The sequence below is a fragment of the Balaenoptera physalus genome, assembly GCF_965194825.1.
Source record: "Balaenoptera physalus genome assembly, chromosome: 1".
Lineage (NCBI taxonomy): Eukaryota > Metazoa > Chordata > Mammalia > Artiodactyla > Balaenopteridae > Balaenoptera > Balaenoptera physalus.
Window position 1 is genome coordinate 191,256,170 of NC_138882.1, and position 27,805 is coordinate 191,283,974.

Sequence of the window (27,805 nt, forward strand, 5' to 3'; positions counted from 1 at the left end):
TTCACAATGTCTGGGGAGGGTCTGAGTCTCAGTCACTACATCAGTGTAGAGCCCTGAGTGGTTCCTGTACCCAAAGATGACTGTTGGCAGATAGAGGTTGAGTGAAAGAATGCAAAGTTCTCTTCTAAAGGATGCAAACCGAAAGAGCCCACGTATGAGCCAACTCTTGCTACAAGCTGGGTGGTTGGGGGGTGGACAAATTAAGGTGCAGTTGCCATTAAAGCTCGATGCCCTACATGAAGAGGTTGGACAGAAATGTTCCGCTAAGCACTCCACATTTGGAAAGGCAGCACCTGGTCAGCCCATCAGCACCAGGGCAGCACTGTCCAGTACAAACATAACGTGAGCCACAAAGGCAAGCCACAGTTGTGATTCTAAAACTTCTAGAAGCTACATTTTTTGAAAAGTAAAAAGAAACAGAAATTAATTGTAATAATATATTTTCCAATATATTTTCTATTTTAACCCAATATGTCCCAAATATTATGACTTCACAAATTTTTTAAAAAGCAGTCATGAGCTATTTCACAAATTTTTTTCAACTAAGTTTTCAAACCTCAGTGTGTATTTTCCATTTCTAGCCCATCCCAATTGAGAGCAGCCATATTTCAAGTGCTGGGCAGCTACCTGCGGCTGCCATATTGGACAGAGCAGCTCCAGATACAGACATCACAGGAGCCTGAAAAACACAACATGCCTTGTGGAGCCAAGCCCTCTGCGTCCACAGGGCTTGTGTGGAGCCCAGGTGTGATTGGAGATGCAGCTGCAACAAACGCTTCCTTTGAAGCAGGGCTCACTGCCCCATTGGTCCACCACACCGTGTCCTGCCTCCGGTGTGTGGGAGGCTATGCCTGTTTGGAAGAGGATACGGGATTCTCAGAGGGGCCGAATTCACCTCCATCTCCCAGCCCGAGCTCACTGTCACTTCCATTCCCTCTCCAGGAGCCACCCACTGGGGACACCCCATAGAATCACCCAGCCCAGAGAAACTGGCTTCCCCTTCAGCAATTTCCCCTGAAGCAGCCCTCAGAAAAAGGACTGGTCCCTTCTATTGGCTCTCCATTCTTCATCTGGGGGTCCAATGTCAGTGAGAGAGAAAGGTCAGTCTCGAGGGGATTTTAGTGCTTATTGGGACAAACTCAACAAGCAAACAAACAAAAGCAACAACAAGCTATATAGAGATATGTTTTGTTTTTTATTCTCCTGAGTCCAAGTAAAGAAAATATCTGTGGTCTACACAATCTCAGATATTTTGCACACACACACCAAAAAAAATAGATCTTTCAACCTAAGGGATAATTTTTTAAAGTTTGTTTTTTATGAGAGTTCTGCACAAGCGTTTTATCTGTAAGGGACCAAAGCTGAGGGGGGGCGGGGGAAAGCCAGGACTCTCCTAGCAGCTGGCCCCAGCATCTGCTAGAGCCACAAAATGCAATTATATTACTCCCAAACGAGAAGTAAAAATATCTTGTTTCCAATACTTTTGGTTTTAAGACTCATACTTTATGTCCTCTGGGTATGTCAATGGTGCCAGATCTCTGTGTTATGTACTTTATTAGGGATGTGTGAATGTCAAATTAATGACTTCTAACCAACATGTTTACAGTGGAAGCAAATTTTCCCAGAACCCACTGCTCACTGCACTTTACAAAAAACAACTGGCTTTAATTTAAATAAATAAATAGCCATTCCTTACCCCACTCCCTGTGGCATCCCTCACCTGCTCTCTCCAGGGCACCCCATGCATGAAGCTGGTGGGTCTCCTCCTCCATGATAAATATTCCAACCCTGGGTCCAAGAATGCCATGCTCCCTCGTTACACATCCTGTCTCCATCCACTGATGTACTTCCCGAGAGCCCAGCTGGCCAAGACAACACCCTCTACAGGATGTCCTGGGTCCCCACCCGCAGGTCAAAACCAACACCCCAAATCATGCTTTTGAAATAACCAGCTCTTGTGATAAACAACAGCATACAGAATAATGGTTTCTACTTTATATATAGGGTATATAAAGGGTATACAAAGGGTAGCATACAATTTGACAATTTATGAGTGTGGTGGCAATTAAGATCTCAGGGACCCAAGGGTGTCTGGAAGACTTTCTACAAAATGGTAAGTAGCAATTCAGGATAAATTCCTAACAGCCCAGATTTGTGAAATAAAGCCTGGCTCAGTTGGCTGTCTGTTATTTAGATGTGGTAAAGCATTCTCATGACCATCAAAGTGCTATCATAAAAACAGTCAGAGAAAGATTCAGTGAAGAAGCAATTCCTCCAGTCTCTCCTTCATTTCATTATCCACTCTTTGGTTCAATCATTCGATGAATTACTGAGCACCTACTATATGCCAGGCACTACGCGAGGCCCTAATGATACAAAGACATATGAGTGATGGCCCTGGGAAATACAACTGGGAAGACAGACAGAGCTGCAGGATCCAGGGCTATTGTCAACAGCAAAACAGATGATGAACGCTAAATTAGCAGCACGAATAATGTGTTCATACTGGGAAGAGAAGGGAAGGTTTTGCCAAGGAGCCAACATCCAAACTGGGTCTTGAAGGATGAGTAGGAGGTTGCCAGGCTGACAAATGGTAACGGCATTAGGGAAGGGAAACAGCACGTGTAGAAACAGGAAAGTGGGAAAAGCAAATGTGTTTAGGAGACTTTGAGTAACATGAAGTCGTAGAGTCTGAAGGGTATAGAACAACAGGACCCAAAGATGGAAAGGGTAGAGAGGCAGCAGACTGTGGAGGAATGAAGATGCCAGGAGAACGCAGCTTTATCCACAAGAGCCAGGGAGCCGTGGAAAGCTTTTAAGGGGAGAGGAGGCACAAAAAGAGCCGTGCTTCAGAAACATCACTCTGATGGTGCCGGGGCAGAGATGGGGCTACCGACCGTGATTGCAGCCCAGGAAGGAGATGGTGAGATCCTGGACTATGACGGTGGAGATGGGCAAGATGGAACTAACTTGTATTTTTTCAAAAGTGAATAAGTACGGCTTGAAAGCCAATTGGCTGGAGAAAATGAGGGACAGTGAGGTAGGGAGGACATCCAAAGCAAAGGAAGCCCAGGGGCTGAATCCACCCGAGATGTGCTTGCTTGGTAAACACAGTATTTGTTCCCATTTGGTTTATTTGCCAACATTTAAAGATTGGGAAATGGGGATTTGCAGTTCTCCTAAAACATAAGGTCTGGCCACTCTGGGACCACATCCCAAGAGATCACCCACTGGTTGGAGTTGAGGAGCAGCTGCCCACCATCCCCACATGGCTGGTCTTTTCACTCACAATACATGCCTGGACCTAGTAGGCATGCGACTTTGGGACTCCCAGTCTGACGTTTCTGGCATTGGAAACTGAGTAGATTGGAGGACCATGAACCCTATATGTTATCCAGAAAGAAATATATTTAGAGCCATAGATTTCAGAAAGAGAGATATGTTAACCAGAGTACTCATTGCTTCTTAATACAATGACATTTGCTGATTAATCTGGACCCAAGATTGCCCCAACTTCTATTTCAATATTGTCCCGGTTGTCGATTTGTTTTTCTCTTAGCTCCAATTTTACCCTTATTTGTCCTGCTTTGTGACACGGAAGATGGGCCCTATAAACATTTCTCCCATGCTGGCTTGGCAGGATGTCAAGCTTCTTCCACAGAGCAATGAAGTGCCCCTGCAAGATGATGGTGGCCAGACATCCCTTCTGGTTTCTGTCCTCTGTCACTATTAGTATGATCATCATTATTATTCAGAGCAGGAGCCCAGTGACCATGCAGATGAGTGCCAGCCACACCCCCAGGACACCCTCCCTCTACTGGCAGGCTGCAGCTCTGGCCCACCCGACACCCTCAAGCCCACTGAACACCCTCAAGCGACAGATAACATACAGTTGGTCTGCAGTGAATGTCTGCAGACCAACTGTAGCCCATGCCCTTTGGCAGCCAGCGTGTTCCTGTGGCGGCCCTGTGCTCAGAAGAGGTCCGAATTTCAGCCTATGCAGTGAGGGGGAACTCTTCCAGTCCTTACTTTATTTATTGTCTACTCTTTCTCAGTCTACAGGTAGTCGCTGCTCTTAGAAGTACCAGATACTTCTAGAACACTTAGAATTCTCTTTTATCCCTATCAGTAGTCAATCACCTTCTACTAGCTAACAATTCTTTACCTTAAATTTTCTCTGTTCAAATACCCAATATGGTTTCTGTGTCCTGACTGGACCCTGATTGATATAAGAATGTCGTCCACAGCCCTGAAGATACGTATCACCTCACTGCTGTGCCACCTTAAAAGACATACTAAAAAGTACAGGGGGAGTAAAATGACACCTGAAGGAAAAGAAGCACGTATGGAGGGAAGTACATAAATTACTCCAGTGAGGAACCTATAGCAAGTTTCCTAGATGCCAGCCACATAGTAGTTTGAAAGCCATTGGAACAACGTACGTCCTACACTTTAATTTGTGAGAAGATTGAATCTGCCTATCTGGGGAGATAAAAAGCATTTCTTGTAGAGTAGGAAAAAGTTACTCTATCTCCCTTTGGCTGCATGGTTTGGGGTACGTCACTTGACATTTCCTCACCTAAAATGTAGGATAACATAATTGTATTACATGAGGTAATAGAGGCAGATTCTTGGCACACTGGGTTAAAACTTTTTAAAATCAGCTCCACTGAGGTATAATTCACATACAATAAAATGCAACTCATTTTAAATGCACAGTTCAATGAATGCTAACAAACAAATCTATTATGTATCTATCACCACATTCAAGATATAAAACATTTTCAGCACCATGAAAAGTCCCTTCATACCCTTTTCAGTTAATCTCTCTCATACCTCCAGCCTCAAGCAAGCATTGATCTGCTTTCTGTCGTTGTAGATTAGATTTGCCTGTTCTCAAATCTTATGTAAACGAAATCATACAGTATGTACTCTCTTTGTTTCTGGTTTCTTTCATTCAAGATAATGTTTTTGAGATTAATCCATGTTGTTGTGTGTATCAGTAGTAATCCATTCCTTTTCATTGTAGAGTATTATTCCATTGTATGGATATATCATAATTTGTTTAGCCATTCAAATGTCGATGAACATTTGTGTTGTTTCCAGTTTGGGGCTGTTATGAATAAACTATTATTAACATTTATATACAAGTCTTTGTGTGGACATATGTTTTCATTTCTCTTTGGTAAAAACCTAGGCATGAAATGGCTTTGTCATACGGTAAACATGTGTTTAACTTATATGAAACTGCCAAAGTGTTTTCCAAAGAGATTGCACTATTTTATATTTCTGTCAGAAATGTGTATGAATTAAAGTTGCTCCACATCTTTGCCAGTACTTGGAACTACCTGTCTTTTCAATTTTAGCCATTGTCATGGGTGTGCAGTTATCTCATTGCAGCTCCACTTTGCTTTTCCCTAATGACTAATAATTTGTGACATTTATTCATGCACTTATTGACTATTTATATACTTTCTTTTGTAAAGTCTATTTTAATGTTTGCCCAATTTTTAATTGGGTTGTTTGTCTTTCTACAGTTGAATATTAATAGTTCTTTTTGTATTTTGGATATGAGTCCTTCATCAGGTTTATGCATTATAAATATTTTCTTCCAGTCTCTGGATTACTTTTTCATTTTCTTAAGGGTATATTTCGAAGACCAAAAGTTTTTAAATTTGGTTAAGTCTAATTTATCATTTTTTCTTCTTCTGCCCAATTTAAGAAATCTTTGTCTACTCCAAGTTCTCTGCTTTTTATTTGAAATGTTTAGATGGTTTGTGTTTCGTGTAATTATTGATGTGGTTGAGTTTACGTTTACCAGCATGCTATTTTTTTCTATTTGTTCCATTTGTTCTTTGTTCCCTTTTCCTCCTTTACTTGCCTTCTATTGGATTAACTGAATTTTTTTTTTAGTATTCCATTTAATCTCCACTATTGGCTTATTAGGTTTGCTTCTGTTTTATTTGTGGTTGCTCTAGGATTTACACTATGTATCCTTAACAGAATCTAACTTCAAATAATATTATCCCACTTGTGTATATCGGAAGGGACTTAAAATGTATGCTTCCATTTTGCCCGTTCTTTTATTCCTGTTATTGTTTGTTGTCATATGTTTTTTTAAAATAAATAAATTTATTTATTTATTTATTTATTTATTTATTTATTTATTTATTTATGGTTGCGTTGGGTCTTCGTTGCTGTGCGCGGGCTTTCTCTAGTTGTGGCGAGCAGGGGCTACTCTTTGTTGCAGTGCGCAGGCTTCTCATTGCAGTGGCTTCTTTTGTTGTGAAGCATGGGCTTGGGCTCTAGGCATGCAGGCTTCAGTAGCTGTGGCACACGGGCTCAGTAGTTGTGGTGCATGGGCTTAGTTGCTCCATGGCATGTGGGATCTTCCTGGACCAGGGCTCGAACCTGTGTCCCCTGCATTGGCAGGCAGATTCTCAAGCCACTGCACCACCAGGGAAGTCCTGTTGTCATATATTTTACATCTCTCTCTGTTCTAGATCCCCAATGCAGTGATTTAAACAATTCATTATGTTTTAAAGAAATTTAAAATGAAGAAAAGTCTCTGATATTTACCTATGTATTTACCATTTTCAGCACTGAGTCCTCACTGTTTTTTATAGCTCCAAGTTTTCATCTTGTGTCATTCTTCTTCACATGAACTTCCTTTAACATTTCTTATAGTATGGGTCTCCAAGCAATGAATTCTCTGAAGTGTGTGTGGGTCTGTGTGTCTGTCTGTCTACTGGAAAACATCTTTACTTCACTTTCATTTCTTAAGGGTAATTTCACCAAATATAGAATTCTAGCCTGACAGGATTTTTCCCTTTCAGCACTTAAGAGATTTCAGTCCATTGTTTTCTGGCTTGCATGGTTTCTGATGAGAAATCTGCAGAAATTCTTTGCCCCACCCCTACCTCCCCACCCTGGTTGATTTTAGGATTTTCTCTTTATCACTGATTTGAAGCTGTTTATGGTGTTCCTTGCTGTGGTTTTCTTTGTATTTAACTTGCTTGGGGTGTGTTGAGCTTCTTGGACCATTGGGTTTATAGTTTTCATCAAATTTGGAAAGCTGTCAGGCATTGCATCTTTAACTAAAGACTGTTAGGCCTTGCTGCAGCAGGCATTTGAACTACTTGTGGATCAACCTGATCCTCTCCAGACTTATTTTTAATCTTTGTAAAGATGGGTCTGCAGTACCGCTTACTTTAGAAATGGTTTAGCCCTGCTTTTTTTTTTTTTTTTTTTTCCTTCTGTACTGAGTGTCCCATTTATTCAAGGAGACTCTCCAATCTGGCTGGTCAGAATTTGAACACCTCCAAGTGCTGTATGAGTTCTGGGGATTTTTCACCTTACAGCCTAGGTGCTTTTAGCCCAACTTTGCAGAGTTTATTCTTATACTTCAGCAGTTTAGAAATCAACAGAACTTTCCAGGGGACCCATGCAGATATCTGGAACACTTTCTCTTCAAGGCTCTCTCCTCTCTGATATTCTGCCTTGTGAATTCTGGCCATCTCAACCTCCCCAAACTCTGGTATCTGTCTCCTCAACTCAGCAAGATGACTATATTCTACATGGGGTACCTCCCTGAAACCAGTCTTGAAATGACTCCAAGCAGAAATACAGAGTGATTGTCAGACTCACAACCTCCTCTTGGGAACCACGGTCCTACCCTGACTATTGTATAACATCTGAAAATATTCATCTCACATATTTTGTCCAGTTTTATCATCGTTGATGGCAAGAGGACAAATCTGGTCCCAGCTACCCCATCATGGATAGCAGCAAACGCCTTGCCATGATTTTTTAGATTTTTGCTTTATTCTTTGAGAAGTCAGCAATCTCTGTATAAAAGACAAAGCCAGACTAAAGCAAAAGGGTTAAAACTTTGAGGGCATCATTGTGGCCTCAGAGAGAGGCTTCCGTGAAGCCTATGCAGATCCAGGATTTCTCAAATACCAAAAAGTGGGAGGGGGAGATAGTGTCCAGGGACAACTGAATTCTGATTCTGCTTTAAAAACACCCACATTTCACCTCTACGCTTGGATGAAGATGTAGACTTGCTGCTTTGACAGATTCAGTTCAAGAATCAGAAGAGCCTAAAAGAGCACAGATTGTTGTTATAAGTCCTTCCAGAATAGCGATCTAAGCCTGAATATAAAACAGAAGTAGTGTTGCAAGAATTTGGCTTCTTTTTCAACCTTGGCAAGATTCTATCTGCACAGAAAGTGTCACTGACAGCCACATGCTGCCAACTCCCATGAAGAACTAGGGACAAGGGACAAGCTATGTAAAAATATCTTGTATCTAATTGGTCTTTGTGTAGATGCCTCCCTTCGAGATAAATCCTGAATCCCTGGAGAAATAAATCAGGGATTTAGATCAGGGTGTGTGTGTTCCCTTCCTACCAATAGCTAACCCCACCCACAATGCCCCAAGCCTCCACCTCTGATCTAACACATTAACAAATAGAGCCCTTTGGAAATGGGTCTTAAATCATTCAAAGAGGTCAGAAAAGTCTTTGAAGGTAGCAGATGATGGCTCTGGTGAATGGAGGTGGGTGTCTTGCCTTGCTCCAGTCCCTTCTAACTCTGAGCAACTAAATTTCCTTGCAGAACAAACACCAACACTCATCCCAAGCAGTCCCCTATCCCCAGACCCACTAAAAGTAATAAAAACAGAAGCAAGCCATCTTAAAATTAACACATCCAAGATACAAGCAGAAACCATTGATCAAAACCTGCTATCTTCCTTCACAGCCGACAGTTCCAGAGCAGCCTAACACCCCATAATGGAATCCCATTATCTACAAAAGAAACTCGTTCCAGAGGAAAGCCACAAATAAAGAGTGAATCAAAGGCAGCAGGCAAAGGGGGAGACTCCGGAGCTCCCTCTGCTCCCACAGAAGGGGTGCAACACTCAAGCTGAGAGCTGTTAGAGCAGCAGCAAGGAGGAGGTACTCCCCACAAGTTACGAAACTGAGAACGAAATTAAAGAAGAGTCCAGTGGGGAAGGAAGGCTGGAGAGCCTACTTCTTCCCATCTGTGCAAAAGCAAAACAAGCTGATTTCATGGAGGAAGAAAACAGAGTCAACAAATACCTCTCCTTAAATTCCAGAACTGCCTCAATTCAGAAAATACAGGGATTCCAGCTAAAGTAGGGAGTAAGATTCATTAGCAAATGCCTCAAATCCTTAATTTGCACTTCAAACAAACAAGTTAATTGCGTAGCTAACAGAGTGTGACTTGATTATAAGCCACTGGTGGCCATTAATAGATGAAAGGTGTTTGGATTCCATAACCCGTCTTCACAGGAGAAGTTAAGCTCAGTCACCACCTCTATTGGCAACACCTGTGGTCATGAATCCCACGTGCCAAGCAAGCACCCCAGCTTTCAGCTTTTAGAATTGAGGAGTAAACAGGAGGAGAAGTCATACATTTTCTAGAGGTAATTGTTCTACCCCGCTTTGAAGCGCAGTTGAGTTTGGTCTCGGAAGACCTTAACATATGCGTGAACACAGCCTTTCTAGCTGACACACAACTCATAAGGCCCACTGCTATGCTGCTTCAGCAGGAATCCCATTGAGAAAGCTGAACAGAACCTGGCTCCAGTCCTCAGATATTATTGATCAATCATGCAGATGCCCTATTCCCGAAGACACAAGCCTAGGTCCATATGAGGCCTTAAATAAAACTATGGAAGTAGACGTATCCAAAAACTGACCATTGACAAATCTGTATCAACCTTTACTTTGACCAGGTGGGCCCTATCCTCAGAATTTCTGATTCCATTAAAAGGGGGAAAAAAAGATCTCCCTCTTTCTTTCTTCTTGATAATGTCAAGCAGTAATATGAAAGATAAGGAACCCCAAAGCCTCATATTGTGTCATCTGAAGAGCACCAAGGGCTGCAGAGTAAAAAATGCAGTCAGTCAAATGTATCTTCCAGAGAACTTCGGGATGTGATGACGCACGTAATGTCAAAACTTTTATAAAAAGGGACCTTACTCTTCAAAGGGTCCCAATAGGGCAATATCAATAGTAGGAGGACTAAATTGGTCCTTTTCTTCTGGTCATGTAGAAAAGAAAGAGATTCCAATAAAAGGAGGCCCTCCCTGTCCAATGTGATGACCATCTACCAAGTCAACCCCAGTGGATCTGCAGCCAGCCGCATCCCCAGGGGAGCAGCCTCAAAGCAATATTCTTATCCTCACTGGTTGAGCTCTGTTAATTCCTTGAGAATCTGGGTCAAGCATTATGGGGGATGTAAGCCATGGAGAAGACCTAGCCTTCTCTTTAGGAAGCTTATGATCTTGGAAGACTAGGCACCTAAATTAGAGAGTGTCACGTGACCCTAAGGCCACTGAGATCCAAAGTGGGCCATAGAAGTCCAGGAGGAGACACGTCAACACAGGCTGGAGGAGTCAGAACAAGAAACCAAATATAAGTTGTCCATTATACTTCAATAAAAAATATAAATTTAAAAAAAAAAAAAGAGGGGCTTCCCTGGTGGCGCAGTGGTTGAGAATCTGCCTGCCAATGCAGGGCACACGGGTTCGAGCCCTGGTCTGGGAAGATCCCACATGCCGCGGAGCAACTGGGCCCGTGAGCCACAATTGCTGAGCCTGCGCGTCTGGAGCCTGTGCTCCGCAACAAGAGAGGCCGCAATAATGAAAGGCCCGCGCACCGCGATGAAGAGTGGCCCCCGCTTGCCGCAACTAGAGAAAGCCCTCGCACAGAAACGAAGACCCAACACAGCCATAAATAAATAAATAAATAAATAAAAATTGTATAACTTTAAAAAAAAAAAAAAGAATAAGAAACCGAAATGTGACCTCAGGGGAAGGAGAAAGGGGGTGGCTGTCCTTGGTCCTGAACCAACACTGTGCTCAAGGGCAGCAATTTCTTACTGCTTGCTGTAACCTATTAACCTATTAGCGAGTCTTGAAATCGATCTAGGGTGGAAATTGGTATTTTCTTAATGGAATAGAATGGGATGGGATGGGGTGGGGTGGAATGGAGTGGAAAATATCAGAATGCACCATGAGTATTATTCTTTCTTGAAACTTCTGTTCAGATATTTCATCACAGATGAATATACATATGTGTTCTGGGTCATGACAGGAAATGTCTTTCTGGATGTGAAGGGCAAAGTATTGGAAAATCATCGCTCTAGGGTACAGTTGTTTCTTTCCATCCCTGAACACTGAAGACTCCTGTCCCAGGAATTCTAACTGAAGTTTCAACTAAGAGGCAGTGGCAGGAGAAAACACAGGATGAAAATCAAGAAAAACAAATAAATAGAAAACCTCAGCCACTAAGAGATTGTGAGGGGAGAGCTGAGGGGAGACTTTGTTGTTTTTACATCACAGATACCAAAATTTGGGGGACTTTTTCCTGAAAAGTTAAAGTGTGAAGCACATCTCCAACCTCTGCTCCCAACACTACAGGGGTTTTGAGAGGAAGGTGGCTGCATGGCAAACCCAGGCAACAGTGGCTGTTAAAGGAACGTCAGTTCCCTCATCCTTTCATCCTCAAATTCAAAGAAGGGCTCTAACTCAGCATTAAAGTCTTTTCTGTAAACTGGGAATAATGAGTGTACCTGTGTCAGAAGGTGGTAATGAGGATTAAATGAGTTAATCTATGTAAACTACTTAAAACAGAGCCTAGAACACAGTAGATGCTATACAAGGGTTAACTGTTATTATCATTTTACTCCGGTATAAGTTTAGGTGGCAAACTCAGATTCCATGCTGCATAGCCATTAAAAACATTCATGAGAATTTAGTGCTTATAATACAACGTTGAGGAGGAAAACCAAGAAATGAAGCTGTGTAACAGTATAACATTTCAAATATGTTTTAAACATAGAAACAGTACAACAATCTCAAATATGTTTTCAAAGAGTTCATAAAAATGTTGGAAAAACATTTACTAAAATGTTCACAGCAGTTGGATTTGGGTGTGAGGCCCTAGATAAATTTCTCTTTTGTACATTTTCTTCAACTTTCCAATTTATTTTTCTACAATTAGTATGTGTTTTTATAATCAGAAAAGAAAAACCGAGACTTCAAAGACTCTAACTCAAAGTCAAAATGGCTTTCATCTTGAGATGCACCATTTTGCAATGCAGGCAAAACTGAAAGTAGGAAGGAAGCAACGTGTTTCATCTGTAGAGTCATACAGATGAGCCACCCACTTAGCAGGAATATGGCGTTTCTGACTTTCTGATCTTCCTGTAACATTTCACAACTGCTGGAAATGGGAGATTTACCCCAAATTTTTTTTTAATAAATTTATTTATTTATTTTTGGCTGCATTGGGTCTTTGTTGCTGCGCGCGGGCTTTCTCTAGTTGTGGCAAGCGGGGGCTACTCTTCATTGTGGTGTGTGGGCTTCTCAATGCGGTGGCTTCCCTTGCTGCGGAGCACCGGCTCTAGGCACGCAGGCTTCAGTAGTTGTTTGCACACAGGCTCAGTAGTTGTGGCTCACAGGCTCTAGATCGCAGGCTCAGTAGCTGTGGCGCATGGGCTTAGTTGCTCCGCGGCACGTGGGATCTTCCCGGACCGGGGATCAAACCCGTATCCCCTGCATTGGCAGGCGAATTCTTAACCACTGTGCCACCAGGGAAGTCCCTACCCAAACTTTTGATTTACTTCTGACCCCTGGAGGGCAGAGTAATGGAAATCACCTTACACATATCAGGATCCAAACACACCAGCTCCTGCCCACACCTCAACCACAAAGGACCAGTGATGGTACTGCAAACACTTGTAAGTCTCCACTGTGTGCCAAACACTGAGTTTCCAACAACACCTCATTTAGTCCTTGACAGTAACTCTATGATGTAGGTATTGTCATTGTCCCATTTCACAGATTAGGAAACTAAGAATTTAAAAAGTTAAGTAACTTTATCATTCCACCTTTATGTTCCCCTTCAGAGCAAACTTCCTTTAAAGAGCGTTCATATCTGCTACATCCAGTTTCTCCCCTCCTATCCTTTTTTTTATCCACTACTTTGCTTTCTATATATGTGAGTCTGCTTCTTTTTCGTTTTATTCACTAGTATGCTGTATTTTTTTTAGATTCCACAAACAAGTGATATCATACAGTATTTGTCTTTCTCTGTCTGAGTTATTTCACTTAGCATAATGTCCTCCAAGTCCATCCATGTTGCTGCAAATGGCATTTTTTCATTCTTTTTTATGGCTAAGTAGTATTCCATCATATATATGTACCACATCCTTTATCCATTCATCTATCAATGGACACTTAGGTTGCTTCCACACCTCCCTCTCATCCTCTCTTAAGCCCATTCCTATCAGGTTTTTAGCCCATCAAGACAGCTCTTGTCACGGTCACCAATGGCATCCACATTGCCAAAGCCAGTGGTAGATTCTTGGTCTCCGTTTCACTTGCCTTATCAGCATCTTTTGATATCACTTGCCCCCTTGTTGAAACACTATCTTTCCTCGACCTCTAAGACTCCCCACTCTCTCTTGGTCTTCTGCTCCTCTGGCTGTTATTCTTGGTGTTTGCTTGTTCCTCCTCATCTTCCTTTCTACCCTCTAAACCTTGGATGGCCCCCAAAGCTTGGTCCCTGGACCTCTTCTCCATCCCTCTTCTCCATCCCCACCCAATCCCTGTCATCTCATCAAGACTCGCAGCTCTAAACATCATGTCTACACTGACTATCCCAGAATTTATATTTTCAACCTGAACTTCTACCCTGAACTGCCTGTTAAATAACTCCACCTGAATACCTGCTAGGTCTCTTAAACTTCACATCTCACCTATGAACTCCTGACCTCCCCACACACACACACACACACACACACACACACACACAAACCCCCTCATCCTCTAGTTTCCCCCATCTCAGCAGATGACAGCGCCACCCTTCCAGTGGCTCAGGCCAGACATCTAAGAACCATCCTCATCTCCTCTGCTTCTCAAAAATTCATGAGCAAATTCTGTTCACACTACTTTCAAAATCTTTCCAAAATCCAACATATCTCCCACCTTCCTTGCTGCCCCCTTGGTTCAAGCCACCAGCACCTCCCACCTGGAGGACTGCGATGGTGTCCTATCTGGTCTCCCTCTTTGCACCCTTGCTCCCAGACGCCAGCATCCTGAGGGGCATCCTGCAGATGGCTCCCACCTCACTCAAAGTCAAAGCCAAAGTCCTCTCAGGAGCCCAGCAGCCCTGCATGACCCGGCCCCACACATCTCTAATCTATTCCCTACCACTCTGCTCTAGCCACACTGCTCCCTCCGTTGCTGGTCCCCAAACAGATCAGCATGTTCCTGCCCCAGGGCCTTTGCATCTCCATTTCCCTGCATCTAGAAGAGCGTCTTCTCTCAGAATTCCACTTGGCCACATCCTCACTTGCTTTGGGTCTCAGTTCAATTGTCCTTTTATCAAGAAGGGTCTCCCTAATCACTGAATAAAATAGTAGCATCCTCTTCCACACTCCCTGTCCCCCTCACCCGCGTGACTTTTTTTCTCCATAGTATATATTCCCATGTGACATCCTGCAATACACTATATAAATTGCTCTACAATTTTTGTTCTTGTCCCTCTCTGTTCCTTACCACCATCCCCACTGGAACGCAGAGATTTTGTCCATTTGATCACGGCCTCCAGAACAGTGCTTGACCCAGATTCAGTGAATATTTATTGAATGAATAAACAAACAAATAAGCCTGTTCAAGGCCATCTGGCTGACAAATTCTGGTGGCAGGTTTCAGACCTCAACCTTGTGTCTCCAGAGCCCACACACCTCGCATCTCCTGCCTCTGGTTGCCAAGACACGTTGCCTGACAACCTTGCAAAGTCAGAAATATCCAACCAGCATGCAGCCAGGGAGGAAGCTGGTGTGAGCCCCCATGTGATTAATGGGGCCAAATATTTGAAATAAGAGGTTTGCACTGGGAAATTTGGGACATCTGATCATGACACTAATACCAGGTACCATGTAGTGCAGTTCGGATGAGTTCAATGCTGAGAGAGTGGTCAGGAAGCTGATCTCCATGTGGACCTGACTGCACGCAAAGCCCCAGCAAGCATGTGACAAGGATTTGCCCTTGACCTCAAGAAGGCTCGGATAGGCCAACACAGTCCATTGTTACCACTGGAGAAATAGCCCCCAACCCCGATCTTACCAGGTCCCCCCAACAGAGCCTCTAGCCTCTGCTTCATCTTTCAAAGTCAGGGTGGACATTCACCCCCATCCTCTCAGCTCATCTCAGTAATAATCCCCCAGGCAAGAAGGCATGGGGTATTTTCACCACATTATGGCTCAAATCCTTCATTTTAATTGGTCCCAGGCATTTCCACTTTTAGAGCTTCCTTCACTTATTTGGTTTAAAAAGTCAATCTCTGCATGATCCAATAAGAGCTCAGAGAATAGATAAGATGGTGAGACTAATCTATAGCATTTGTGTTTAATGGTTAGATATTAATTGGCTTCTTAAAAAGTGTGTAAATCGGTCCATTTTCAGTCTTTGTAATCTGTTCGTTCTCATTAATGGAGGAGCAATACTCATCAACAGCTCTGCACTACACATCACCTTGTAAAACTAGAGTCCATTTGTTTAAAAAAAAAATAGATTTAGCACGATTTGAAAGACAGAAAGTCATTAAAATAATTAAAAACACAACTACAAGCACAATAAATATTTCCATGATAATAAACTACATTTTAATGTACACTAATTCTCCTAATGATTTACTGGATACATCTTACAGGGTCAAATCAATGTCTGTACCAAAAAAAAAAAAATTCAATTAAATTCTATTCACTGTATCTTTCAAGTGAGTCTATTGTTTGCTTTTGTTTCCTATCAGGCCATTTGTCAGTTGTTCTAGCCCAAGATTACAAATAGAAGGGACATGGCCCCATCAAGGTCAGGAGAAACACGTCCAAATCCTACCCAATCCACCTCCACCATCTCCTGTTCATTTGTCATTTATGACCTCGTTGGAGGAGGGGAAGGGGGGGTGCCATTCCACCTTCTCTCCGCAGCAAGCCGGGGCCGGACCCTGATTCACCCTCCCCTCCCACTCAGTCAGCACGGGTACCCACTGCGGGAGCCCGCAGGAGTCCCACGGATAACTAGTCGCTTCTGCCAGAGGTGGCAGCCTGGCGTTCAGACTGTCCCTCTTTTAAGCTTCTTCTTGCCCAGAAACACACACAAAATCAGTCCTCCCTTCTGAAGTGTACCTCGCCTGGGTGTTCAGAGCCAGAAAAAGCGTATCTGCATCCCAGTGCCTTGCACCGAAGCAAGTTCCTCACCAAGTCTTTAACTTGCCTGAGTGATTTTTCCCGGATGAAAACACACACACAGAGATGATTTCTATGCTTAGAGAAAACTGGCTGCTACTGACAGTTTGATGAGATGGAGGGATGGACAGAGGGGACAAATGGGGAGGACTTTCTTCCCTGTCTCCTCCCTGCCACCAACAGAGAACGGCACTGCCCAGGGATGCATCGGAGCCGTCGGGAAGGCTGTTCGTGGTGCAGGCCTGTGTTTTAGTTGACCACTCCCTTTGTTGTCACCACTAGGGGTCACTAGGCATAACCTGCATATCAGAGATAAAGCTGTGTTCTCAAAAGGCATCTGTTTTTTGTTTTTTTTTAATTTTTATTGGCGTATAGTTGATTCACAATGTGTTAGTCTCAGGTGTACAGCAAAGTGAATCAGTTATGCATGTATTAATACATATATCCACTCTTTTTTAGATTCTTGAGTAGAGTTCCCTGTGCTATACAGTAGGTCCTTATTAGTTATCTATTTCATATATAGTAGTGTGCATATGTCTTTGCAAAGCCCAGTGAGCTTTAGAATCTGGAAACGGAAATGAATGATCCCAGAGCCTCACTCTACAGCAATGGGGCACCAACAGTGACCACCAGCAGCACAGCTTTCAAGCCCATTTTTCAGATTATTTACTTGTGGACCCAACATGAATTAATGACGAAGCTGAAATAAAGCCAGAAGTGGCTGTATAATATCCACGCCCTTTCTGGCCCCTTCCTGGCTGTGATGTCTTCCTGAGATGTGGCCCCTCTCCTGTGAGCTGCCCTGATTTAGCTGTCTCCCTTGTCGTTGACAGCAGAAAGGAGAGGTGCCTGCAGCCCCTGAAATTTCACGCCCAGGGAGCTGGCAGTTCCAGGCCCTTCCAGGCCCACCTCTCAGCGGAGCCCTCCTTCCTTCCTCCAGAGAACAAAGGGCGCATCCTTCCAAAGAGCCACCCTTGGACCCCGAGGCCCAAGAGCATCAGAAGGGGGGCAGCCAGCCTGGGGGAGGCTGAGGAAACGAGCAGGAAGCCGCAGAGGTTCTCGTTAACCTAGACAGCCTCACGCTGGCGCCAGGCTTTATAAGTCTCAACTGCACAATGCTTTTTAAAATATAGGTGCAATTTGGGCCTGGGCCTGTGGTTAATACTGTTTAAGTTTATTTTGTACCGTGTAATATTTCCCCAGGCTGGGCCTAGAGTAAGTCTTGAGTCTCAGCTCCAGACCTGGCCGGCTTGGCAAGTTCACCCGGTCAGGTAGCCGTGTGCACGGCGACCCCATGGCCGACCCCGCTCCCGAGCCATGGTCAAGGCCCACAGCAACAGAGAATGCTGCTGTCCAGGCTCTGCTGTGCTGCTCCTCTCAGCCCACCCTCCAAAGAAGGGAGACAGACCTGGAGGCCTCTGAGACCAGATGGCCCAGAACTGTCCACTGACGCCAAGATCCATCCTGTTGACTGAGCCGCGTTCCGATTCATTTGTTTATTCCTTCAACAACTATTTATTGTCTCCTTACTCTGTGCCAGGTGGTCTGCGTCCAATTTTTGGTTTGGAAAATATGATCACTGTGATCTCAATGGAAGGAACTGAGGCTCCAAAAATGAAATTGCAGATTCTAAACCCAGTTCCAGCACTTCCAAGCTGTACGACCCCGGGCAAGCCCCCTGAAGTCTAAGGGTCTCCTTTTTGTCCTCTGAGGGTCTCTGGGAGGTGAAACTGGGAAAGCCCTGGCCCAGAGTGTGGCATGAAGCAGGGGCTCAATAAATGACGACTACTCCTTTGTGGCGAATGATGCCAGACTTTCCCAGTTGCCTTTGGGTTAAGGAACAACCATAAAATAAAGATGTTATGTGAAATGGGAAGATAACCATAAGACCCCAGGGGCCTAGTGGGGTCAAGGGCGTGAAAGAGGGCCCATGAGGGTAGTGGGTGTCCACAATCTGTCTTTCCTGCTTTACAGCCCTGCAGAGGCCAGGCCTGCATCCAGCTCCAACCATTCCTCCCGCTGCCCCAAGGGTTCTCCAGGAAGAAAATGAAGAAGGCGAACACAGAAGCCCATCTTCCCCTCCTCCTCTGTCGGTCATCTACATGAAAACACACCAATAATTCCACTTGGCCAAAACACACCCTAAATGCTACTATGTAAAAAGAAAGCGAAAGAAGACGCTCGGGCCCAGCATACCAGAAAATAAGAAAGAGACTCAGTCTCAGGGCAGCCCCTGGACGGCCAGGAGGGTTCCCTGTGATGGAGAGAGACAATGGCAGCTAATCGGGAGCTGGGGAGTGAGACTGGGCCAAGGTTCTGTAGCCACAAATTTTTCTAAATCCTAATAAACTGCCTTTTACTTTATCTGCCCAGATTATTTAGAAATGGATTTTTCAATGAAAATCAGAGCTCAGGACACATGATGGATTTTCCCTGGCACCTTGCACGGGGCCGGTTCATCCCCACTCCCCGACAGCCCGTCTCAGCAGTACAGGCCCTGGTCAGCCCATCCTCCCTTCGGGCCACGGATTGGCTTTCAGTAATTTCTCAGAAGCCCGTGGGTAGTCACTAAATTTAAACTCCTGTCCTAAAAACTCAGACTCAACTCAGTAAGCACTTACTGATATCCTACTGCATGCAAGACCTGAGGCTAGCCAGGCGCTGTGCTGGGGGAAGGTCACGGAAGAGAGAAGCAAGAGGAGCCTAAGCACCTGCCGAGTCAGGAAAGAATACGCTTGTGCACAAAACTGCACACAATACAAGGAGGCTGGCTGAGGGTTAAAACGGGGGCTGCAGTGACAGCGGATACTTTCGGCTGCAAAAAAAAAAAAAAAAATTACAGGAGAGAAAATAATGACAGAAATCCAACTTAAACCTTAAACAAGAAGGCAAGTGAGGGCTTCCCTGGTGGCGCAGTGGTTAAGAATCCACCTGCCAGTGCAAGGGACGCGGGTTCGAGCCCTGGTCCGGGAAGATCCCAGATGCCGCGGAGCAACTAAGCCCGTGCGCCACAGCTACTGAGCCTGCGCTCTAGAGCCTGCGAGCCACAACTACTGAGCCCGCGCACCACAACTACTGAAGCCCGCGTGCCTAGATCCCGTGCTCTGCAACAAGAGAAGCCACGGCAATGAGAAGCCCACGCACCTCAACAAAGAGTAGCCCCCGCTCGCCACAACTAGAGAAAGCCCGCGCGCAGCAACGAAGACCCAACACAGCCAAAAATAAATAAAATTAAAAAGAAAAAAAAAGAAGAAGGCAAGTGAGTATCTCAGGTTCCAGGAGGCCTGGAGGCACGGTTGACAACGTCATGGGGAACCTGGGCCCCTCTTTCAGCTCGGCCATCCTCTGACCGCGGGCTGGACCCACACGGCTGCCCGGTGATCACAGCAGCACCCCCTTGAGCACATTTTTCCAAAGCCCAGAAGACACAACTCTCACTCCGCTTTTTAAGAGGCAGGACATTTCTCCAGGAGCTCCTACGTATCTCAGTGGCAATAACTGAGTCACAGGAGGCCCCTAACACAACTACTGGCATGAGGGGCTGAGACTGACCCAGATTGACGCCCTGGGACTGGAGAGAGGCTCCCCCCACCCCCCGCCAAAGAATCTGGTCACTGATACCTGTGAGCAAGAAATGAGAGGGGATTACTGTTGGACAAACAATCAGAAGTTGCCCTGCCTGGAGAAATGGATACTCTCCGGAGAGGTTTTGCGTTTAACTAGCAAAATATACACACAATAAAAGCAGGGGAACTGGTCTATGTGTCTTTGCTGTATCCTTTGCAAGTAACACGGTGCTTGACATATAGTAGGCACTCAAATATTTGCTGGAAGAAAGGAAGAAAGGAAGGAAAGAGGGAGGGAGGAAGGGAGGAAAGGAGGAAGGGAGGGAGGGAAATAAAGAGATGGCATTAGGCCAAAAGACTGCCTGGAAATAGGCTAGAGAACATTCAAACCCCCAATGGGTCCCAGGGAATCAGATGTGTTCCTCTAAACTATGAGTCCATGGTACTTCCTAGGTGAAAATTTAGTCCGGCAAGGAAGCAAAAAATCCTTTCTCTTGATTTCGTCTATTATTCGGGTACACTCTAGGCCAGATGCTTACCTGAGACATCACAGGGCTAACATAGCCATTTGGGAAGTTGACTGTCACGTGTCACAGACGTTATTGGTATCAAGAAAGTAGGCAACCATTTATTCAAGCAGACAAATGGACCTTTAACCCATTTGCTCTTTCTTTAACCAAGACTTCAGCTTCAACTCCCTACACGTGCCATATGATACAAGTTCTAGAGAATCCATCAGATCGTGGGGAGCAGGTAAATTATTTCATCTTTAGAGGTTACTGGGTACCAAAAGTAAGCAGGTTTACCTTGAAAGCAGTAAAGTCTGATCTATAGGTAACTAAGTCAAAGGTATGTTCGGAGACCAGAAAAATCTGCCTCGATTTTTTAAAATGACACGCCCTGTTTATCACACACACAGACAGATGTGCCTTTCGTACTCCACAGGGCCAGGGTAGCTCACAGAAGCCCACCTGAGATGAGACCCTGGAGGTGGAAGGGCCCCAAACATCCAGCAAGGAAACCAGCTGAAGCCACAGGAGCTGAAGATGCGGCTGTCACCCCTGGTGGAAGGAGGAGATGATTGTGGAGCAGCAAAAAGGCAGGAGAGAGAAAAGCCCTGGGCAAGAGTAGGGTCCAGAAACAAGGAGGGGGCGCTGGACAGGAAGCAAGTAGTTAGGACACGAGCAGTGTGAGGTCAAGATCAGCAAGCTCAGACCCGCGGCTAAGATCCACCCCTACCACGAAAGCCAATCCACCCTGGGGTCAGCACTGCACGTGTCATTTCTTTCGTTCAGGATTCGGGGCTGCCCCCAGTGAGCGCATATGCCCCAGTCGGGATGAAACAAATGCTGCGTTCTTCACTACTTCCCTTTCCTCAATCTAAATACTGCTGCGCTTTCAAATGTGGCAGGGGGTGAACACCGATAAACATGCCTGAAGCCACCTGCCCTTTTTTTTGGCTGCATTGGGTCTTCGTTGCTGCGCGCAGGCTTTCCCTAGTTGCGGCGAGCAGGGGCTACTCTTCGTTGCGGTGCGTGGGCTTCTCGTTGTGGTGGCTTCTCTTGTTGCAGAGCACGGGCTCTAGGCATGCGGGCTTCAGTACTTGTGGCGTGTGGGCTCAGTAGTTGTGGCGCACGGGCTTAGTTGCTCCACGGCATGTGGGATCTTAGTTCCCCGACCAGGGCTCAAACCTGTGTCCCCTGCATTGGCAGGCGGATTCTTAACCACTGCGCCACCAGGGAAGCCCCCACCACCTGCTCTTTGAAAGCAGGAAAATCCTTCACTGGGTTGGAAGAGAAAAATCATTTCCCTGGTTGGTCTTTTCTACAGTCAGATACTGTGACTTAGATGCCCATCTCCCTGTTCTGGATTCCTCCAACCAGCTCGCACCCATCTCTTCCACTTGCCCTCCTGCTGCAACAGTCAGCACCCCTGCCGTGCCCAAGTCAAATCCCTCATATTTGCCCTGTAGCCCATCTTCTCTCGCTTCCCCAAGGACCCCGCTCCTAAGGCTTTCCTTCCTCTGCATCGCCCATCAATTAGATTCACTTCTCTCCTCTCCTCCCTCCAACCCTCTGTCAGTTCATTCCACTCCTGCCCCTTTCGACGACTCCATGTTCACTATGAAACTCCTCCGTGGCCACGTTCAACCTCTAGACACCAAATCCAGTGCCACCTTTCTCTTGTCTTAGCCTCTCGGTGGCCTCTCACAGAGCTGGCCGGCACCTCCCATGCCCCCTCCCCTCTCGGCTTCTGGGAAACCACCCAGACCTGTTCTCCAGCTCGGTCTCCTCAGCTCCCCCTAATCTCTCAGCCTCTGCGCAGAGCAGGAGCCGCCACTGGCCCCCTCACTCTTGTCTCCGCACTTTCTCCTGTTGCGCTGGGTGGAGAGGTCCTCTCCTGGTTTATGGCTTTGCACACCAAGTCCTTGTTGATGACACACAAGCTTACTTCTCTGAGCTCCTGACGCCAGTATCCATCTGTCTGCCTGGACTCTCCATGGGGATGTATGATGGGCATCTCGCATTAAACGTGTCCAAAAGAGATTTTATTTCCCCCTCCTTAAACCTGTTTCTTCTGGGGCCTCACGCTCCCCATATACTGCACTGCTGATCACCCGGCTACTGGTGTCGAAAACCTTCAAATTCCTTGGTTCTAACTCTAAGGGAAATCTCAAAGTTGTCCACTTCTCTCCACCTGCACGGCCAGGTCCTGTCCTGTCTCACCGGAACAACTGCCATAGTCCCCAGCCGGCCCCCGACCACCCTCAGGATGCTGTCATCGAGAAAGACCAAGGAATCCACTTGTCACTTCTCCCACCAGGCCCGGATGGCCCCACCCCCTCCCCCTCTGTGATCTCAGGGCTCCAGCCTCAGCCACCCCCCATCCCCCAGGCGCTCGGGCCTGGAACACACTGAACTCTCTCCACCCCAGGCCCTTCGCAACCACCGTTCTCTTAGCAGGTATTTTTCTCCCTCCCTCCCTAGAATATAAATTGCAAGAGGCAGAAAGTGTCTCTGACTTGTTCACCACGTGCCCCCCGACCCCGTGCTAGCAGGACACCCACAGACACGTGCCCCCCAAAAAGGTGTGACTGCTAAGCTTGTTCCCACTTTGTATCTACAACTTGCTGGTTTTCGTAAGAAGAAAATGTCTAATTCTCTAAATCTAAATGCAAATTTAGAGCCAGGGAAGATATTTCAGATCCAAGAGAGCTTTAAAACCAAAAAAAAAAGGGGGGGGGGGCGGTGACGTGGTCATGCAGCAATATTTCTTAAGACGAAATCTTTCATTTCAAGAGTTGAAAGGTCCATCTGTCCCTGCCCCCAACCTGCAAGGCAGCTAAGCTAGCGTTTCCTTCGGTGTGCATGGGCCACACAACGTTCTCTCCACAGATGCTCTCCTAAAGTGAAGGAGGGCGGCCAGGGAGGGGCAGAAAGTGGGTGCTCATGGTCAAACAAGTTAGTGAAACAATAACCCGAGGATGCTTCCCTCCGGGGAGGCCATGTCTCCACATGTCAATATGCCTTGAGAGGTGTTGCAGTTTTGTTTTTGTTTTTTTTTAACATCTTTATTGGAGTATAATTGCTTTACAATGGTGTGTTAGTTTCTGCTTTATAACAAAGTGAATCAGTTATACATATACATATATCCCCATATCTCTTCCCTCTTGCATCTCCCTCCTTCCCACCCTCCCCATCCCACCCCTCTAGGTGGTCACAAAGCACCGAGCTGATCTCCCTGTGCTATGCAGCTGCTTCCCACTAGCTATCTATTTTATGTTTGGTAGTGTATATATGTCCATGCCACTCTCTCACTTTGTCACAGCTTACCCTTCCCCCTCCCCATATCCTCAAGTCCATTCTCCAGTAGGTCTGTGTCTTTATTCCCGTCTTACCCCTAGGTTCTTCATGACCTTTTTTCTTTTTTTTTCTTAGATTCCATATATATGTGTTAGCATACGGTATTTGTTTTTCTCTTTCTGACTTACTTCACTCTGTATGACAGACTCTAGGTCCATCCACCTCACTACAAATAACTCAATTTCGTTTCTTTTTATGGCTGAGTAATATTCCATTGTTGCAGTTTTAACATTTCTTTCCACTGGCACTTCCAGAGCAGATGTGACCTGTGGTTATGGGTTTGTGTTCCCCAAAACGATTCCTCTGAAGTCCTAACCCCGGTACCTGTGAATGTGACCTTATTTGGAAATAGGGTCTTTGCAGATGTGACCAAGTTAAGATGAGGTCGTACTGGAGAGGGTGGGCCCTAATATACATAACGGCGCCCTAAGACGTGTGGCGCATGAGGACAGACGCACAGCAAGAAGGCCATGGAAGCAGAGATTGGAGGGATAGGGCTGCAAGCCAGGAGCGCCAAGGAGGGACGGCCACCACCAGACCCTGGGAGGAGGCAAGGAAACGCTCACATCTTAGAGTCTCAGCTGGCCCTGTGGCACCTTGAATACGGACTTCTACCTCTGGAACTGGGAGAGAATAAATTTCTGTTGTCGTCAGCTGCCCAGCCTGTGGTGCTTCGTTACAGCAGCTACAGGAAACTCATACACCTGCAACCCTCAGAGCGAAGATGCCCAGGTCTTCCAGAGCCTCGTCTTCCCTCGTGGCGCCCACACACTTGCCCCGCCCCCTGACTGGGTGTGAACCCCAAGGCCCCGCGTCTACCCAGTGAAGAGTCTCTCCTCGGAGCGCCCTCTTCAGCTGTTTCCCAACATCCTCGCCTGACCCTCAACGACACTTTCTTCTCCACACGGGATGCTCCAAACATGCAATCATATCTGAGAGACAGTTACATGTCACATGTTTTAATCTCGCCTCATCTTCTCTTCCTTTTCCTCATTTTTTGCACCAAAAGTATTTAACTGACTGTATTATATGTCTCTTTATAATTTACTTTAAATATATCATTTATTACATAGCTATTTATTGAGCACCAGCTGTGTACCAGGAACCTAAATCCTTTCTGGAACAAGGTAGAATATATACATATATACATTTTTTTTTAAAGATTTATTTATTGATTGATTGATTAATTGCTATGTTGGGTCTTCGTTTCTGTGCTAGGGCTTTCTCTAGTTGCTGCAAGTGGGGGCCACTCTTCATCGCGGTGCGCGGGCCTCTCACCATCGCGGCCTCTCTTGTTGCGGAGCACAGGCTCCAGACGCGCAGGCTCAGCAGCTGTGGCTCACGGGCCCAGTTGCTCCGTGGCATGTGGGATCTTCCCAGACCAGGGCTCGAACCCGTGTCCCCTGCATTGGCAGGCAGATTCTCAACCACTGCGCCACCAGGGAAGCCCCATACATTTTTAAAATATTAACAGGACCGTAGTCATCGAAATAAACCCTTCACTCACCCCTCCTCGTGGCCTCTGGCACTGTAGCACGGCTTTCCAACCTTTGTGTTCTCTGAATCCTGCCCTTCTTTCCAGCTCCTTCCCCTGGCAGTGCTACCCTCTACTCAGCTACCACAGACCACCCAGGCGCTGCCCCCTGGTGTTTCCTCCTCTCTCCTCCCCCAATTGCTTCATCACCACTTTACTAAAACCCACCATGCTATTTCCTGCCTCAGTGCCTTTGCACAGCCTAGATCCTCTACTTAGAATGGCCTTCCCCCTGCTCCTTCCTGGTCCGTCTTGACCTCCTCCAAAAGGCCTTTCCCAGCACTTGGCACTCAACCCAACCCCTCCCATCCATGTGCCCTCCACAGGGGTAACATTTAAAATGTTTAACAAGTGGTCCGGCACAGACAGCGCTACTCAGAATGGATGCGGGCCAGAGCAGCGAGGGCACCCAGGGAGCTCAGGGTGGCACCTTCTTATTAGCAGTTATGAAATGGTTTCGATGGGTCCACAGCCTATGAGCCCAGGTGGCTAGCAGCCCCGCCGGATATATATTCCGGGGCCGTGAGGGACACACCCTGAGAATAAGTGTGTGTTTGCACGTCTGCCCCGCTCAGGACAGGAATGGGTTTTACCCAACTTTGGAGCCTTGGCACCTGACATCGTACCTGGCACAAAGGAGGCGCTCAATTAATATTTGTTGAACTGAACCAAACTCTTTCAGGCAAAGACAAAATGGAAAGGCTGGGGATTTTCCCAGACTGTCACATCGATGCCGTGAGCCAAAGAAAACCTGTTCCTGGACAGTCTGTTTGCTCAGATGGTGAGTCTGTCAGATTTCACAGCTTCAGCGACCTCATGAAGCTCTGACCTGAAAATAAATTGAGAGGGAATAAAAAAAGAAGGAGGAAGAACAAGAGAAAATGATCTGCTCCTTCTGAGGCTGTGCTTTTGGCAAGTGCCCTCTAGTCAGTTCCAAGAAACAAAGGGAAATCTTCGTTGTGTCAGAAAAACCGACATAAATCTCCAATAATTCTGCTTTCCTGGCAACACTTTACGTGCTTCTGGAAAACTGGAACCTGATTCTTGAAAAATTTCAATGCAGAGGCTTTTCTTGTGTTATACAAGCGGCCACAAAACTTTCCACAGTCTGAAGGAAATGGATGCTATTCTGGATGGGACATAAAATCCGGGGGCGAGGGGACAGTGTCTGTGACCACTTCCAACACATTCACGACCTGCAGCTCTGGGCTTGCTCAGCCCCCCTGGAGGCCTGAGGACATGTGCACAGATAGAAAGGGTACCACCCCAAAGAGAGCCCTCCAACGCGAAGCAGAGGCCCCTATTATAGCCTGAGTTGTGTCCCCCCAAAATTCGTAAGTTGAAGTCCTATCCCCCCCCAGCACCTCAGTATGCGGCTGTATTTGGAGAAGGGCCTTGAAAGATGTGATTAAGTTAAAATAAGGCCATTGGACCCTAATCCAGTGTGACCGGTATCCCTATAAGAAGATCAGGGATGCGTGCACAGAGGAAAGGCCACATGAGGGCACAGCGAGAAGGAGGCCGTCTGCAAGCCACAGGGAGAGGCCTCGGGAGACACCAGACCTGCCAGCATCTTGACCTTGGACTTCTTCTCCAGGACTGTGAGAGAATACATTTCCCTTGTTTCAGCCCCCAGGTCTCTGGTATTTTGTCGTGGTGGCCCAAGCAGACGAATACAGCCACTTAGAAGGGGGATTTACCGATTTTAAGGTCCCCAACTCACAAATTAGCCACTGCAGACATGTGGGCACCATAGCTCATGCACATAAAGACACAGCAACAACCCCAGTCCTGGGGCCGTGTCTGGTGACTGCAGCTGCTGCCCAGACTGGGGCTTAGTGACTCAGGCTCCAACCCTGGCTCTTCAGCTGCTTTGCTGTTTTACCTGGGCCTCAGTTTGCCCCTAAGATGGGCATAATAGTAGCATCTGTTTCTTAGCATTTTTGTGAGGTTTGGATCCCATCGTATCTCTAAAGCACTAAGTGTTAAGTGCCCAGCGTAATGGAACGTCAATCAATTCCACTCGTTATATCCTGTCTTCAATCCCTCCTCGACACACATGATCCCACTCTGGTCGCTTCGGACGTAAGGACTAGGAGCAAGCTCCTTTGAGAGGAAAAAAGGGAAAAAGGAGGGTCCACTTGAACCAGAGTGGACACAAGGGGACCAGAGCGGTCATCAGATCCTAAGGTTCCTAAGACTCTTCTAACTTCCCCAGATCTGTGACCACCACCCTATCCGCCCCACCACCTACTAGACGATTCTTAACCTGAGCCAGACTCAGTCTCTTGGAGTCAGTAAAGAGGTAGGGCGTTCAGTGGGGTTCTCCTCCCAAGCCTTTCTAGACACAGAAACGTCTAGGGATGGGACAGGGGAGGCGATCTGAGACGGAAAGGATGGCAGGATAACCTGGGGAGACCGGGGCCGGAGGGGAGGCGAAAGGAGAGCCCAGGGACCAAGCAGCGATGCTGGATGCAGAACCTGCCAGAGGCTGGGGGAGACCTTAATGTGCAACTTTCCAGCCCAGGAACTCACCTCACTGAGCCTAGAAGAATT

At 46.2% G+C, this 27,805-nt stretch overlaps 1 protein-coding gene and 1 long non-coding RNA gene across 17 annotated transcripts in view; one reads left to right on the plus strand and one right to left on the minus strand.

The window, feature by feature from the left end:
• Positions 1 to 27,805, minus strand: part of CAMTA1 (calmodulin binding transcription activator 1) — an 899,438-nt gene that overhangs the window by 603,888 nt on the left and 267,745 nt on the right. The gene's annotated exons all lie outside the window — the stretch shown is intronic.
• Positions 4,291 to 27,805, plus strand: part of LOC309663733 — a 104,995-nt gene continuing 81,480 nt past the window's right edge. Inside the window, exon 1 of the long non-coding RNA XR_014265431.1 lies at positions 4,291 to 10,831. This is a non-coding gene — a long non-coding RNA (uncharacterized lncRNA). The remainder of the gene's footprint in view (positions 10,832 to 27,805) is intronic.